Source organism: Ambystoma mexicanum, chromosome 10 (genome assembly GCF_040938575.1).
Source record: "Ambystoma mexicanum isolate Mex_15411 chromosome 10, UKY_AmexF1_1, whole genome shotgun sequence".
In the NCBI taxonomy this organism is placed as follows: Eukaryota; Metazoa; Chordata; class Amphibia; order Caudata; family Ambystomatidae; genus Ambystoma; species Ambystoma mexicanum.
The window spans coordinates 892377995-892392320 of record NC_090932.1 but is presented as its reverse complement, the minus strand read 5'-3'; the positions used below and the strand labels follow the sequence as shown (position 1 = coordinate 892392320).

Here is a 14326-nt window from a genome sequence, read left to right as displayed (position 1 = left end):
TTTGTAAAAACCATTCTTTTCAAGATCGTCCTTTTCATTAGGCTTAAACACATATTGCCCTATTTTCATACATGTGTGCTGGGGTTCCATGTGATTACAACGAATCAAAAAATAGTGAATGAAATATTAACGAAAAGAAATATCGAATTTTAATGCGCTTCTAACCCCCCACACCCTTTAGCCCCTTACCCCCAAGCCCCATATACTTATTTTCCGGTAATTTTTCGTTAATATTTCATTCTGTTTTTCTTCCGTTATAATCACTGGATACCTTGTGCTGTCGGCTCACTTTTTTGGGGAAAAAATATGGCACTGAATATAATGACATGCTTACACTAAAACGGCTAGGTTTTGTACTAGCGTTTTCCTTATTTCCTTTCTGGTTTTAATTTAGTTTTACTGTAGATCATAAGTACGTGTGCATTCTGTTTTTGTATTTTCTGAGTGTCATGTGAACTATTATTTGTAACACAATACTCATTGATAAGGCCTGATAGCACACTGTAGGCTTGTCCACATGCACACTGCCGCGAGCTAAGCACACGTGTATGGATCCGAGCGCATTGGAGTCCAATAAAGGAGAACCAGTTACTAACCACGTCATACAGGATAGTTAATGCAAGTGCCTTGGTGGAAGGGCGTGTGGTTGGAGTATGCCTGTGTTAGCAGTTAGTGGCAATCATTGTAAGTGAAGACCATGCATATGCTTTAAAGTGGTGCCCCACTCATGATGCCTTATGGATTCACAGGTAGTAGGTATCTAAGGTCTTTCTTATATGGTGCAATAGGCATCATTTTGATGGCCTCTTGGCACTGCCTTAGTGTGACAGTGCTCTTGTGTTGGGGGTTCAACTTAAGGAGGATACTGACCCTTTTCATTAGTTTACCGATGAGCAGTTGCAGAGTCTAATTCCCTGACTGAAAATGTCCTAATTTTAATCACTAAACCACCTTGCAAATAGTTGCCTCCAAGTTCGAATTTTGAACCAGACTTCACAGGTACTGTTAGAGGATTCCAGGAACACAGGCACCATAGCTCATCCAGTGGCAGCAGCAAAAGACTGGAGATGCCCTTCTTTGCTAGTACTTCTCTTCTGACCACAAGCCAAAGGTTTTATGATGTGAAAGCTGTGGTACAGTCGTATGCAACAACAGTGGATGACCAAGCTTCCTTTTATCTCTGGGCTGGGAGACCATCACGGAGGAATCATGGGTTCTGTCCAAGGTGGTGACAGATTATGGACTCTCACATTCCCTCCCTGGCTCTTTCATATTACCTGTTAACAGATGGTTTTGCGACTCCCTTCTGTGGGAGATGAGTCTTCCTCCAGTCATAAGCCATTCAGAAGTGGCCTCAGTCAGTCCTCTCAAGGCTTCTTTTCCAGGTTCTTTGTCGAGGAGAGGGACTGGAAATGGTCCGGATGATCCTCAACCTTTCCCTTTTTAACCCTTTCATCCCCAGGAAAAGTTCAAGATTTTCGCTCTGGTGCCGATCCATTCCCTGTAGCAGGGGCATAGGCTTGTGCAGTGAATCACAGGGCTGCCTCTCTGCATGTTACCATTTGACCTCCTCCCCATTGCGTCCTTTGATTCTCAGCAGGGACCAGCAGTTAAAATGCTACTTTTCGGTCTATGCACCCCTTCCCCCCCCCCTTAATGGTCTTCGTCAAGGTGGCGAACATGGTGACTTACGTGAGTCTTGAGATCCATTGTGACAGCCTCAGTCATTCATAAGTTACACAACTGGGCGAATATCTAACCAGAGGCTCTCCCTTTCTTCTTTTGGACCCAATGGTTTCTTTCATGTCCGACTTCTGCGTTTGGATGCAGGGTGCTACGCTGGGCTCCCTGATGATCCACCACCTCTGGTCCTGAAAGGATCAGATGAATCGCTTTATTTTTGAGACCAAGGCCAGGCTGGAGAGAATAAGGTCCCCTTATTTTTGCTAACTGGCTTTGAATCTTTGAAATGAAGACTCCAGAATGGCACCTTTCTAAATGCGATGCACATTGTGGTAGTTCTTAACTCTGTAGCAGATTCTTTATGCAGCTGGTTTCTCAAAAATAATCCTCCCTCCCAATGATTGCAATCAACAGTTCGTTGTTCTACAGAACTCAAACCAATGACATATGCCCACAATACACCTCTTGGGTTGATCTTTGTGCAAATTCTCCGGGGGTTGCTCTGCTTCTGTTCTGGAATGAACCTACATTCCCCTACAGTTGATCCCCCCTCTCCGCCCCCCCTCCCCCCCCGCCTGGCCTCCAAATCACCACCCCACTCTCCATCTGAAGGCAATAGATAAACTTAGGGTCAGTTGCAGTTCTCGATTCTGTGGGCTCCTCTGTGGCCTCAACTCCCCCACCCCCACAACCCACACTTGCACCAGTCTCCAGTTTTGTTACTTGGTTACCTGTGCTTTGATTTCAAATGTATTTATGGTCTTGCTACTTCCATCTTCCTTCTGATACCCGTCTCTGTCCCTAATCCTACTTTTCATTCTTTCTTAACTTGGTTCTGGCTCATAAACCATTAGCGCTCATGGCCCCACTATTAGCTCATAACAACGCAATCCACTTTTTAGTAGTGGACCCTTTCGCTAGGTCAGTCAGTGAGCTTAAGGTGCTCTTGGCTGAGGAATCCTTTGTTGCGTTTCACAAGGATAAGGTACATTTATTGACTTCTGCTTCCTTCCGGCCCAGAATCACATCAGCCTTCAATATTAATCATGAAATCTGCCTTTCTGTTTTCTTCCCTGACCCCTCTTCTGTAGTGGGAAGGATCCTAGACAACCTGGAATGTGCGCAGTGCTTTGAAATTTTATCCCCACCATACTAAGGACATCCGTTCTTTAGATCGACTATTAGTGTATTGTGTGGGTAGGGGTTTAGGCATTGCAATGGTAAAAAAGGCTCCAAATCACAGTAGGTTTGTTTCTTTTATCCTAGAATGATAAATTCAGAAGCTGGTACCCTCCAAACACCTTCATAAATACCTGGTTCAACCACAGGCTACCTTGTGACCTTCCAAAGCCATATTCCCTTTCAGCCCATCTGTAAAGCAGTGACATAATCCTCACTGCATGTTTTCTGCATGCATTATGCTTTTTCCAGTTCCAGAGCAGATGCTCAATTTGGTCAGGTTGTCAAACACATATTTTAGATTAAATTATCATGCACTCCTGCCTCGCTAGTGCTTTGGTTGCCTCCCAGTAATATGGAGGAATGGGGACTGGGTGGAGGAGCGAGTACACATTCTCTAGCATTTAATATTCTTATGCATATTATTGAATTATCCCTGATTTCAAAGTGTTAATCCCCTCAGTTAACAAACTAAATGTGTTTCGCATATTAATACATATATGTTCACATCATTTTGTATGAAACCCACCTGTAGGCCATTTTCTAAGTCCAGTAAGGCTTTCTTTATCCCAAATGCTTTCAGCCCTAATAATCACCTTACTCCCGTTGGGTCTGATTCGTCTGGGTTTTTCTATGAGGAACAGGAAAGAAAGAGCAGTGAAGGCCCTGTTTGTGAAGTAGGAGCAAGTTAGCTCTGTCAGGCCGAAAAAGAGGGCAATGCTCTTTAATTAAACTATGGTCTGCAAGAAATCCGCTCTGGAGACCTTCTCCTCCCCATCTCACCTTAAAGTACCTACAGGGAGATCCAGGGAATCGAGGATCACAGCACCTCCTGTCTGGATCACTGTTGGTATTTCAGATGGGATACCTGTCGCCCCAGACAATGTAGACTATGTACAGATCAGTGGCTGCTCATCACATGGATCTGCATCTGCTCCGCCAATGCCATGGTCTTTGCAGTCAGGCAGATCTGCATCCAAGTCTTCAATGTAGGGATATTTGTCAGGACACCCTGGAGAACTGTGGTATAGGGCCCATTGATATCTGCTGTGTTGACGTGTAGAGTTTTCACTTCACTTTAGCACTTCCAATGTTAACTTAACAGGCGTTCAGGCCTCGGCTGCACTCACTAGTTGGGGAAAGCATAGTTAAAGGGCATAGAAGAAGGAAGAACAGAAGTAGAAAGCCAGAGAACAAAGGATATGAAGAAACAGACAACTGGATAAAGAGAAAGGGAGACAACCATCACAATAGTATCAGATGCTGAAATAAAAAGGTGAGACACCAATTACACCAGCGTGCAACGTACTAGAGGAATATACTATCTCAGGCAGGGCTATTCTAGTGGAATCTAATGCAATGAAAACATGCCTGCCTGTCCTGAACTTGGAAGAGGGTGAATCACTCCGTTTTAGATGATGAAGAGGAAGACACAGGGCGGTATCTGTTTACAGTGCTGAAGAGGAGTAAACCCAAGGAGTGTGGCAAAGAATGATGTGAGACAGAGGAAGATGAACCCTCGAGTAAAAACAGTAAGACCGCGTCATCGACGCCGTCGTCAAAGGTTTCTTCGACTCACAAATTTGCGTCATCGACGCCTTTGTCGAAGGGTCCTTCGACGCATAAATCGGTTGCGTCAACGCCGTCTTCGACACCACTGTCGACTCCGATAAAAGACAAATCTACAACTGTCACTACGTCTCAGACAGTAGAGGTGTCGAGAGCTTTGACCATGACGTCAAGGATGCTATTGACAATCTCGACGACGCAGAGTAGGATTCCGATCCTCTCGAGTGCATCAAGGTCCCTTCAAACTTTCAACGCCTTTTTCAGGATTGTCGAAGCCTTGGACTTCCACGTCGACAACCTTGACGTTTTCTCAGCCAGTGATAACCAATTTGGCTCCCTCTGCTCTAGAAATGGGTTTTAAACCATATCCTAGATCTGACTACTTTAGAGCCTTGTCCTCTATATATGAGGAAGGGGAGGATTCCGACCATGAGAGACCCTTTGGTTTACAAAAGACTACAATACCCATGCCAGAGGAATTAATCTCTGAGGAAAACAGGTTAAAAGACCTTCAGGACTCTCTACATGAGGCAAGTGGTTTAGATACTTCTCCATAAGTATAGTTTGCTCAACCAGACCCTGGAGTACATGCTGAGACTCCTTATAGGATTCTGATGGCCAGAATAATTGAATTAATGGGGTGGTCTACACCTACACCTTCTTTTCAGCAGGATGACCTTACCGATATTTTAGATAAAGGTCCACAGGAGGATCCTGTTCCTTTTCATACTGCTCTGCAAAGAAAAATGTCTTCAAATTGGGGAACTCCTGAAGTTATCCCTGCAGTAAATAAAAAAACCTTCTGCTAAATACAGGGTATCGGCTTCAGATCCTGAATATCTGAGCAAGCATCCAACTCCAGAGAGTTTAGTTGTACAAGCAGCAACTTCATCTAAGAGTAGGTCGGCATACCCTACTATTCCACAGGACAGGGATGATAAAAGATTTGATGCCATGTCAAAAAGTCTTTTCAGCATGTAGCATGGCGCTTAAGTCGATTAACGCCTCTGCGCGCTAGGAAGATTCAGCCACACACTTTAGGAGTGTGCTTCATCTGCGGCTGACTGTCTCCCAGAAGGAGAAGAAAGGGATGCATTCTTAAACATCATCAGGGATGGAAAGAATGCAATGTGCGGGTCCCTCCAAACAGGCATTGATTCTGCTGACAGCATCAGCAGCGCCATGGCAGCAAGTACCACAATCTGCACATTTGCGTGGTTGCGGAAATCTGGTTTTGCTCCAGACGTACAGGCCAGACCTCTGAACATGCCCTTTGACGGCGCTTCTTTATTTGGAAAGAAGGCTGATGACGGCCTGGAGAGATTACAGACATCCAAGGCAGCAGCAAAATCCCTTGGGGCTGCAATTCGGCAGACTCCAAATCGTCCCTCAGGAGCTTCTTGGAGGGATAGGTAGTTTCGCTTTTACTCCGCATTCGGAAAAGGCAGAGGACAGCCAGCTCAAAGGGGCAGAGACGATTCACCCGTGGTGGACGGGGAAAAGGTACAAAAGCCGCAGCAGGTGCCACTTTACCCTCGGCATCTGCGTCAGCCGCTTCTAAACCCCTCTGAGGTCTCCCCTCACAAGACACCAGTAGGGGGGCAGGTTAACTCAACATCTGGCAGAATGGCAGGCTATTATGTCAGATGCTTGGGCATTGGAGACAGTTGCCCAAGGTTACTGCCTGCCCTTCCTACACATTCCTCAAAGTCGTCCACCGGGGAACAACTCTTTGAAGTTTCCAGACCCGCTCCTTATGCAGGAGATTGTAGACCTGCTAGAGAAGGGTGCCATAGAACCGGTACCCATAGCGGAGAGGATCAAGGGTTGGTATTACCCCTACTTCCTAGTACCGAAGAAGGACGGAGGACTGAGACCCATCTTGGACTTGCGAGAATTGAACAAATTCCTCAGGAAAGACAAGTTCAAGATGGTCACTCTTTCTCAGATCCTTCAGGCCCTCCAGCTTCAGGACTGGTTGGTATCTCTAGACCTTCAGGATGCTTATTTCCATGTGCCAATCCATCTCAAACACAGGAAATACCTGAGGTTCGCAATTGTCAACTCTCACTATCAATTTCGAGTTCTGCCCTTTGGGCCCCTCCCCCGCCAAGGGTCTTTACCAAGCTAATATCGGTAGTGGCTGCAAGTCTAAGGAGGGAAGGGATCCACGTCTATCCCTACCTGGACGATTGGTTGATCAGAGCAGTATCTTCGGAACAAGCTCAGATCCAGCTAGATTATGTCTTCCACTTCTTTCACAAGCTGGGCTTCTCCCTCAATTTAAAGAAGTCACAGATGATACCATCACAGAGACTCAAGTTCATTGGAGCAGTCCTGGACACTTCCCTGGGAAAAGCCTCGCCACCAGAGGTGAGGGCTCAAGATATTCTACAGATGGTCACGAAGTTTCAAAATGCCCAACGTCTACCAGCCTTCGACTTTTTGAGGTTGCTAGGCCTCATGGTATCCTGCATTTTTGTTCGCCTGAGAATGAGATCCCTCCAGTGGGCACTAAGTACCCAATGGTCGCAATTCTCAGGAAGAATGTCGGATCTCCTTCAAGTCCCGCAGAGAGTAGCTTGAGACCTTCAGTGGTGGGCCTGTCAGGAAAACATCTTGAAAGGAGAACAGTTTTGGCAATCATGGCCGGAGATAACAGTAGTCACGGATGCCTCACTCACGGGGTTGGGAGCCCATGCCAACGACTTGACCATCAGCGGTCGTTGGTCTCCATCGCAGTCCAGACTACACATCAACCTGTTGGAGCTGAGAGAAATCGGACTAGCGCTGAAAGCTTTTCTGCCATCAGTACAGGGAAAGAACGTCCTGATAACGACGGACAACACAGTGGCCATGCACTACCTCAACAAAAGGAGGCATAGGGTCACTGCCACTGTGCAGAGAGGCAATGCAGCTCTAGTTTTGGGCAATTCAAGGAGGAATCTCTCTATCGGCAGTTCACCTAGCCGGAAAGAAGAACTTGACGGCGGACGCTCTGAGCAGGCAGAGCAGTTTCCCACGAGTGGGAGCTAGCTCAGGAAGTCCTTCAAGAGATCTTCACCCTTTGGGGAACCCCTCAGGTGGATCTGTTCGCCACCAGCATCAACAGGAAGTGCGATCAGTTTTGTTCAAGGGAATTTCCCCCGCGAGGAGCTCTAGGAGACGCGTTCGTAGTGGACTGGGAGTTTCCACTCCTGTTTGCGTTTCCTCCAGTCCCTGTCATTCCTCAAATGATCAGGAGGTTGAGAAGATTCCGGAAAGCCATGATCCTAATTGCCCCAGATTGGGCCAGGGGAACATGGTACCTAGGCCTTCTGGACATGTCCATCTGCCCTCCAATTCGTCTTCCGCAAAGAGAGGACCTTCTCTCGCAGAAGGGAGGTCAGCTTCTCCATCCAGACCTCAGAACCCTCAACCTTCACGCTTGGTTTCTGAAAGGTTGAGATACAAGGATTGGGATCTCCCGGATGACGTCATGGAGGTGTTGCTTTCGGCCAGAAGGCCAGCAACAAAAACCTTATACCGCTGCCATTGAAACAAATTTTGCAGCTGGTGTAGAGAAACGAATATTGAACCCTTTTCATGCAATACACCGATGGTGTTATCGTTCTTGCTTTACTTAACAAATTCAGGTCTCGAAATTGGTACAATCGAGGGCTATCTCGCAGCGCTGTCAATCTTTAAGCGTACTGCTGAGGAGCCTTCATATTTCAAATTACCCTTGGTAATCCAATTTCTGAAAGGGTTAACTAATGTTTATCCTCCAAAGCCTTTTCAAGTTCCATTGTGGGACCTAAATCTAGTTTAAACATTTCTGATGGGTACTCCTTTTGAACCACTCCGTTCCTGTTAAGATTTCTCACTCTTAAAACAGTTCTTCTAGTGGCTCTATCATCTGCCAGAAGAGTGAGCGAATTACAAGCTCTATCTTGAAAACCTCCTCATACAATCTTTCATAAAGACAAGGTTTTTTTACAAGTGAAGCCTAATTTACTCCCAAAGGTGGTCTCTGAATTCCACATTACTCAGAAAATAACCTTACCTTCGTTCTATCCTCCTCCCCACCCAGGGAAAGAGGAAGAGAGGTTACACAGGCTGGATCCAAGGCGTGACTTGAGTTTTTATATTAGCAGACTTGCTAGGATAAGGCAAGCAGACCAATTGTTTGTAGGATACGCAGGGCATAAATTAGGATTGCCAATCACGAAACAGACCATTTCAAGGTGGATCATTTTAGCCATTCTAGAATGCTACAAATTGGCAGGAAAAGAACCTCCTCAACTTCTTAGGGCTCATTGAACCAGGGGTATCGCAGCCTCTTCGGCTCTCCAAAGAGGGGTTCCAATTAGAGACATATGTGCGCCTGCCACATGGTCGTCCGCACATTCCTTTACTAAATTTTACAGCCTGAATTTCTCCTCTAGCCAGGAGACCAGATTTGGGAAAGATGTGTTGCATTCTGTACATTCTTAAAGGGAAATATTTCATTTTTACTCCACCTCCTCTTTACGCTACTGCTATGGGAGTCTATCAAAGATGAGGACTACGTCGGAGGACACAATCCCTTCGAAGAACAAGTTACTTTCTTACCTTGTAACATTCTTTCGATGGGATGTTCCTCCGACATATTCCTTATCGCCCCTCCCATCCATCCCCGCAGTAAAACTTCCCTTGTAGTTGCAGCTTACGCTCCTTCAAGGTTAATAACCAATTCATGCAAGCAAATTTAAGCTTCAAAACGGAACTAAGCAACGGACGCTGCGCAAGTCTATTTATACGCACAATGTCGCTGATACGGAGGCTGTCGAGGGACACAGACTCGAGGGACGTTGGTGCACAGTGCCCTCTACTGAAAAAATTTCCGAGGCCAGCAAGCTGGAATGGGTAACATCAAAGATAAGGAATACGTCGGAGGAACATCCCATCGAAAGAACGTTACAAGGTAAGAAAGTAACTTGTTCTTCTCTTCGACCCCTCCGACTCCGTGGTCCGGTTTCAAGACCTGCCGGAACTGCAAGATGTCGCTCACCAACCCCCACCGCATTTGTTGACTACTGCTCAAAATTCCAGTCGCTGACTGCAAAGGCCTTGCGGGAGCGGACGGGGAAGCTCCAGGTAGGTAGGGGCTCGAAGCCTGTTAAGTCCTGGAATTCCAAGTCCAAATCCCAGGGGGTTTTCCACCGATGACTCGAGGGGTGACTCTGCGTGTTTGAAGAAATCCCAGGGATCTCGGTCCCAGAGTGGTTCCCGCCACTCGTCTTCCTCATCCCGGCACTGGCAGAAGCGCCATCACCGGTCGCCTTCCCCATCCTCGGAGCAGGAAGGTGCCATGAGGAAGGTTACGTGCCCTACAAAGTCCTCGACTCAGGAGGAATAGGCAGCGTTCAAGAAATCTATGATGGCGATTTTTCAATCGCAAGACACGGGTCCGGTCGCGCCTTCTGACGAAGCCGGCCTGGATCGTTCTCATTCCGTGGCTCACATGCCTTTAGGCTCGGGTTTGCGACGTGACACTCGATCGGGAGCTGTCGAGGTCCCGTACGGACAAGGAATCGAAGGGTCGCAAGAGACGTGTCTCTAGGTCTTGGTCCTTGTCCCTAGCAAGACCGCAGCAACCTATTGAGGACTCCGGCCGGCGTCTACTCGTTCGGCGCCGTGTCCTTCCGATTCGGACATGCCTTGCCGTCTTATCAGCCCTCGGCACTGTCGGCACCTGTGTCTACGTTGTCGACGCTCTCGACGTCTAAGCCAGCAGCTCTGGTTCTGGGCCATCCAGCAGGAAATTTCAATCTCAGCAGTTCATCTGGCCGGCGACAAAAAAAAAGGCGGCGGGTGCTCTGAGCAGGCAGAGCACGGCTCAGGAAGTCTTTCAGGATATCTTCGCCCTTTGGGGAACCCCGCAAGTGGATCTATTCGCCACCAGTGTCAACCAGAAGTGCGAGAGATTCTGCTCAGGGGAATTTCCTCTAAGAGGAGCCTTAGGAGACGCGTTTGTGGTGGATTGGTCATTCCCACTGCTGTACGCGTTTCCTCCAGTCCCCGTCATTCCTCAAGTGTTGAGAGTTTATGGAGGTTTGGTTCCCACATGATCCTCATTGCTCTGGATTTGATCAGGAGAGCGTGTACCCGGACCTTCTGGAAATGTCCATCTGTCCTCCACGCCAGCTTCGAGGAGGAGGAGGAGGAGGAGGAGGAGGAGAAGGAGAAGGAGGAGGAGGGGAAGGAGGAGGGGAAGGAGGAGGAGGAGGAGAAGGAGGAGGAGAAGGAGGAGGAGGAGGATCTGCTCTCGCGTGGGGTGGGGTCGGGTGTCGAATTCTCCATCCAGAGGTCAAGACTCTCAACCTTCACGCTTGGTATCTGAAAGGTTGAGGTATAAGGATTGGGACTTCCCGGATGACGTGATGGAGTTGTTGCTTTCGGCCAGGCGGCCTGCAACAAAATCCCTGTACCGTTGGTGTAAGTTCTGCAACTGGTGCAGGGATCACATTGTTGATCCTTTTCAGTGCTCCATTCCTATGTTTTTGTCTAGTGGATACCATTAAAGGTTACCTGGCGGCGCTGTCTATCTTCAACCGCTTGTCTGAAGAATGTTCTTACTTTAAGATTCCTTTGATTTCTCAGTTTCTTATAGGACTGGCTCATGTATTCCCGCCGTCCCCTTTCCAGGTGCCGGTTTGGGATTTGAATTTGGTTTTGAGATTTCTCATGGGTGCTCGGTTTGAACCTTTGCACTCTTGTCCTTTGAGATTACTGTCCTTCAAGACTGTGTTCTTGGTTGTGGTTACTTCCGCTCGCAGAGTGAGTGAATTGCAGGCACCTTCAGCTAAGCAACCCTTTACTGTGTTTAGAAAGAACAGGGTTGTACTGCGAGTACGTCCTTCTTTTCTACCTAAGGTAGTCTCTGAGTATTATTTGAGTCAAAAGGTGGTTCTTCCATCTTTCTACCCTCCTCCTCATCCTGGTAAGGAAGAGGAGCGTCTCCATCTGTTAGATCCTAGGAGAGCTCTTAGCTTTTACATTTATAGGATGGCCAGGATCAGAGTGGACGATCAACTCTTTGTAGGCTATGCTGGACACCGATTGGGCCAGGCTGTTACCAAACAGACCTGTCCAGGTGGATTATCCTTACCATTACAGAGTGTTACCGGTTGGCGGGTAAAGACCCTGCTGAAGGGTTGAGAGCTCATTCCACAAGGGGGCGTGGCTACTTCCAACGCCCTCCAGCGGGGTGTTCCTATTAGGAATATTTGTGATGCCGCTACTTGGGCTTCAATCCATACATTTGTAGAACATTATTCCCTGGATACAATCCATGGTCAGGATATGGCCTTTGGAAAGGCGGTTCTTTATTCCGCAATCTAATTAGGTATTCTAAATTCGTTTCCCTCCTCCATTTACTGGTACTGCTTTGGGAGTCTGTCAAAGATGTGGAATGCGTTGGAGGACACAATCCATTCGAAGAAAAAGTTACTTACCAACTGGTAACGTTCTTTCGACTGGGTGTTCCTCCAACGCATTCCACATCGCCCTCCCAGCCTGCCCCTCAGGAGAATTTCCTATGCGATTGCAGCTTCCGTTTCCGCAAGGCAAAGTGCAGTCCAGCAGGCATCAGAATGGTGTCACGTTCTGGGGGAAAAAATGTAAACTGAGACTACGGGCACCGTGCGTCCTATTTATAACATCCTGTGACGTCGTCCTCGACAGAGGCCCTCGAGGGACATGGACCCAACACCATCGACGCAGGACGCCCTCTGCCGAAAAAGTTTCCGAAGTGCACAGCTGTGGACATTACATGTCAAAGATGTGGAATGTGTTGGAGGAACATCCAGTTGAAAGAATGTTACCAGTTGGTAAGTAACTTGTTTGTCTCTGTGATACCACGCATAGTTATTGACTCCTTCAAAATGCATCAACTGCGGACAGCTCTAATGGCATACAAATCATACAGCAATGTGTATTGGCATAGATCATAGGAAGGGAGGCAAGTTAAGTTAAAAAATGGCAGATTGTGTTCTACATCTACCAAATCACAATTCTGAGTATGGATGCCCCCCCCCCCCCCACCTGGGCAACCTGTAATAAAGAATATTGACAAGCCCAGTCCATTACTGTTTAAGCAGTCTTGTTTCCTGGTCAGAATGTTCAACTACCCATATGTACCTGAGTTAGAAGAGTTTCTTCGACGGATCCCTCATGAGCGGACTCCCTTTAAAGCAGGAGCCACAGGGTGTCAAGATTCCACGAAGAAAATTTGAAATGTGTCGTTGAGACTGCAGCTTCGATCTTCGTAGTGCTAGTCGACGATAGTTCGAGGACGTTCTGGGAAGATGAGGCGTGCGGTGCACCTCGAAGTAAAGTTTGTTGCCGCAAAACAGACTTGGTGAAGAATATAGGCCCGGCAGTGGGCGTCGGGTGTCGCTGATTGGGACTCCACCACAGCTGGATTTTGGATCTTCACTTGTCGGCATCTTTGTGGACTTTGGGTGGCGGGAAACCTACCGGCTGATTCTCCTCGATCGTTGACGACCTCGACTTTCTCCGGCGGAACAAAGCGATGGCGAGGTGATGGCGAGGGTGCCCTTTGTTTAATGTTCTTAGGCAAAGGTGGAGCGTTGCGGCTCCGGTCGTCGAGCAGCACAGCGTCAATCTGTCCCCGCTTCTGGGCAACCCAACTCACTGGCTTCCAGCGGTTACGGAAATCCTCCGAACCCCAGTTGACAATGACTGACTTTGATGGCCTCGATATCTGGGTGCTTTACTTTGGGATTCCTCGGCGGACCCAGTCTCTGGTCGACGGCCTTTCGGGACTGGCTTCCAGGGTGCCTCGGGGAAGATCAGCTTCTGCATGATTTATTTGAATTCTTATTTCGCGCCACATGCCTGAGGCCTCAGGGCGCACAGGAGACTGGGACAAGACACACAACACAAAAAGACCAGCAGGAGGAGAGAGAGAGGCCATAGGAGAGTTGCTCCAGATTAAAAAGATGAGTCTTTATGGCATGCTTAAAAAGGGACTAATTTTGAATCTGTCGTATCCCAGCCGGTAGGGCGTTCCAGAGGAGGGGGCCCTGGACATCAAGAGTGTTGCCTCCAAATTTTACTGTCTTAAATCTAGGGGGAGCAAGAATAGTAGCAGTGGAAGAGCGAAGGTTTCTTCCATTGGTCTTGATGTTAATGGTTTCAGACAGATGGGTGGGGTTGCTGAAAGACAAACACTTGTGTGTTGTCGTTAACTCTTTGTGTGTTATGCGATGTTTTACAGGAAGCCAATGTAACTTCTTTCTGAAGGTGGAGATAGGAGTGCGACGAGATTGTTTAAAGATGGTGCGCACAGCGTTGTTCTGAGCCACCTGTAAGGATTGAATGTTGGCGGCAGTAGTGCCAGACAGTAGACTGTTACAATAGTCAACTCTGGAGTTTATCAACGCCGTAGACAGGAGTGCACAGTTTTCAGCTGTTATGAATGGGTGAATGTAACTGATTTGCTTATTAATCAATCCACAGCTTGACCTGATGTTGGAAACATGAGACTTCATAGATAGCTCCTCATCTAGAACGACTCCCAAAGTTTTTACTTTGACAGTAATGGTATTGTCTGCTATAAGGAAATTGGCATAGTTGGAATCCAATTTGTTCCGGGTGTTCTTAGAAGACACTATCATGAGCTCAGTTTTATTATTGTTAAAAGCTAGGGAGTTGCTGACCATCCAGTCCTGGATGGCTTTGTAGATGCTATTGATGGTTTCAACATCGTTCTTATATAGACAGCTTAGCTGTATGACGACCTGAGTGTCTGCGTAATTTGTATATTGAACTCAAAGCTTGCTAAGAAGACCGAGGAGGGGTTGAATGTGCAAATTAAAAAGCAGCGGCGACAAACAAGAACCCTATG

General features: G+C 47.4%; 1 protein-coding gene across 1 annotated transcript in view; it reads left to right on the top strand.

Annotated features, from left to right (window-relative positions):
• The window catches only part of RFC4 (replication factor C subunit 4), a 302679-nt gene that overhangs the window by 227984 nt on the left and 60369 nt on the right, over positions 1 to 14326 (top strand). The gene's annotated exons all lie outside the window — the stretch shown is intronic.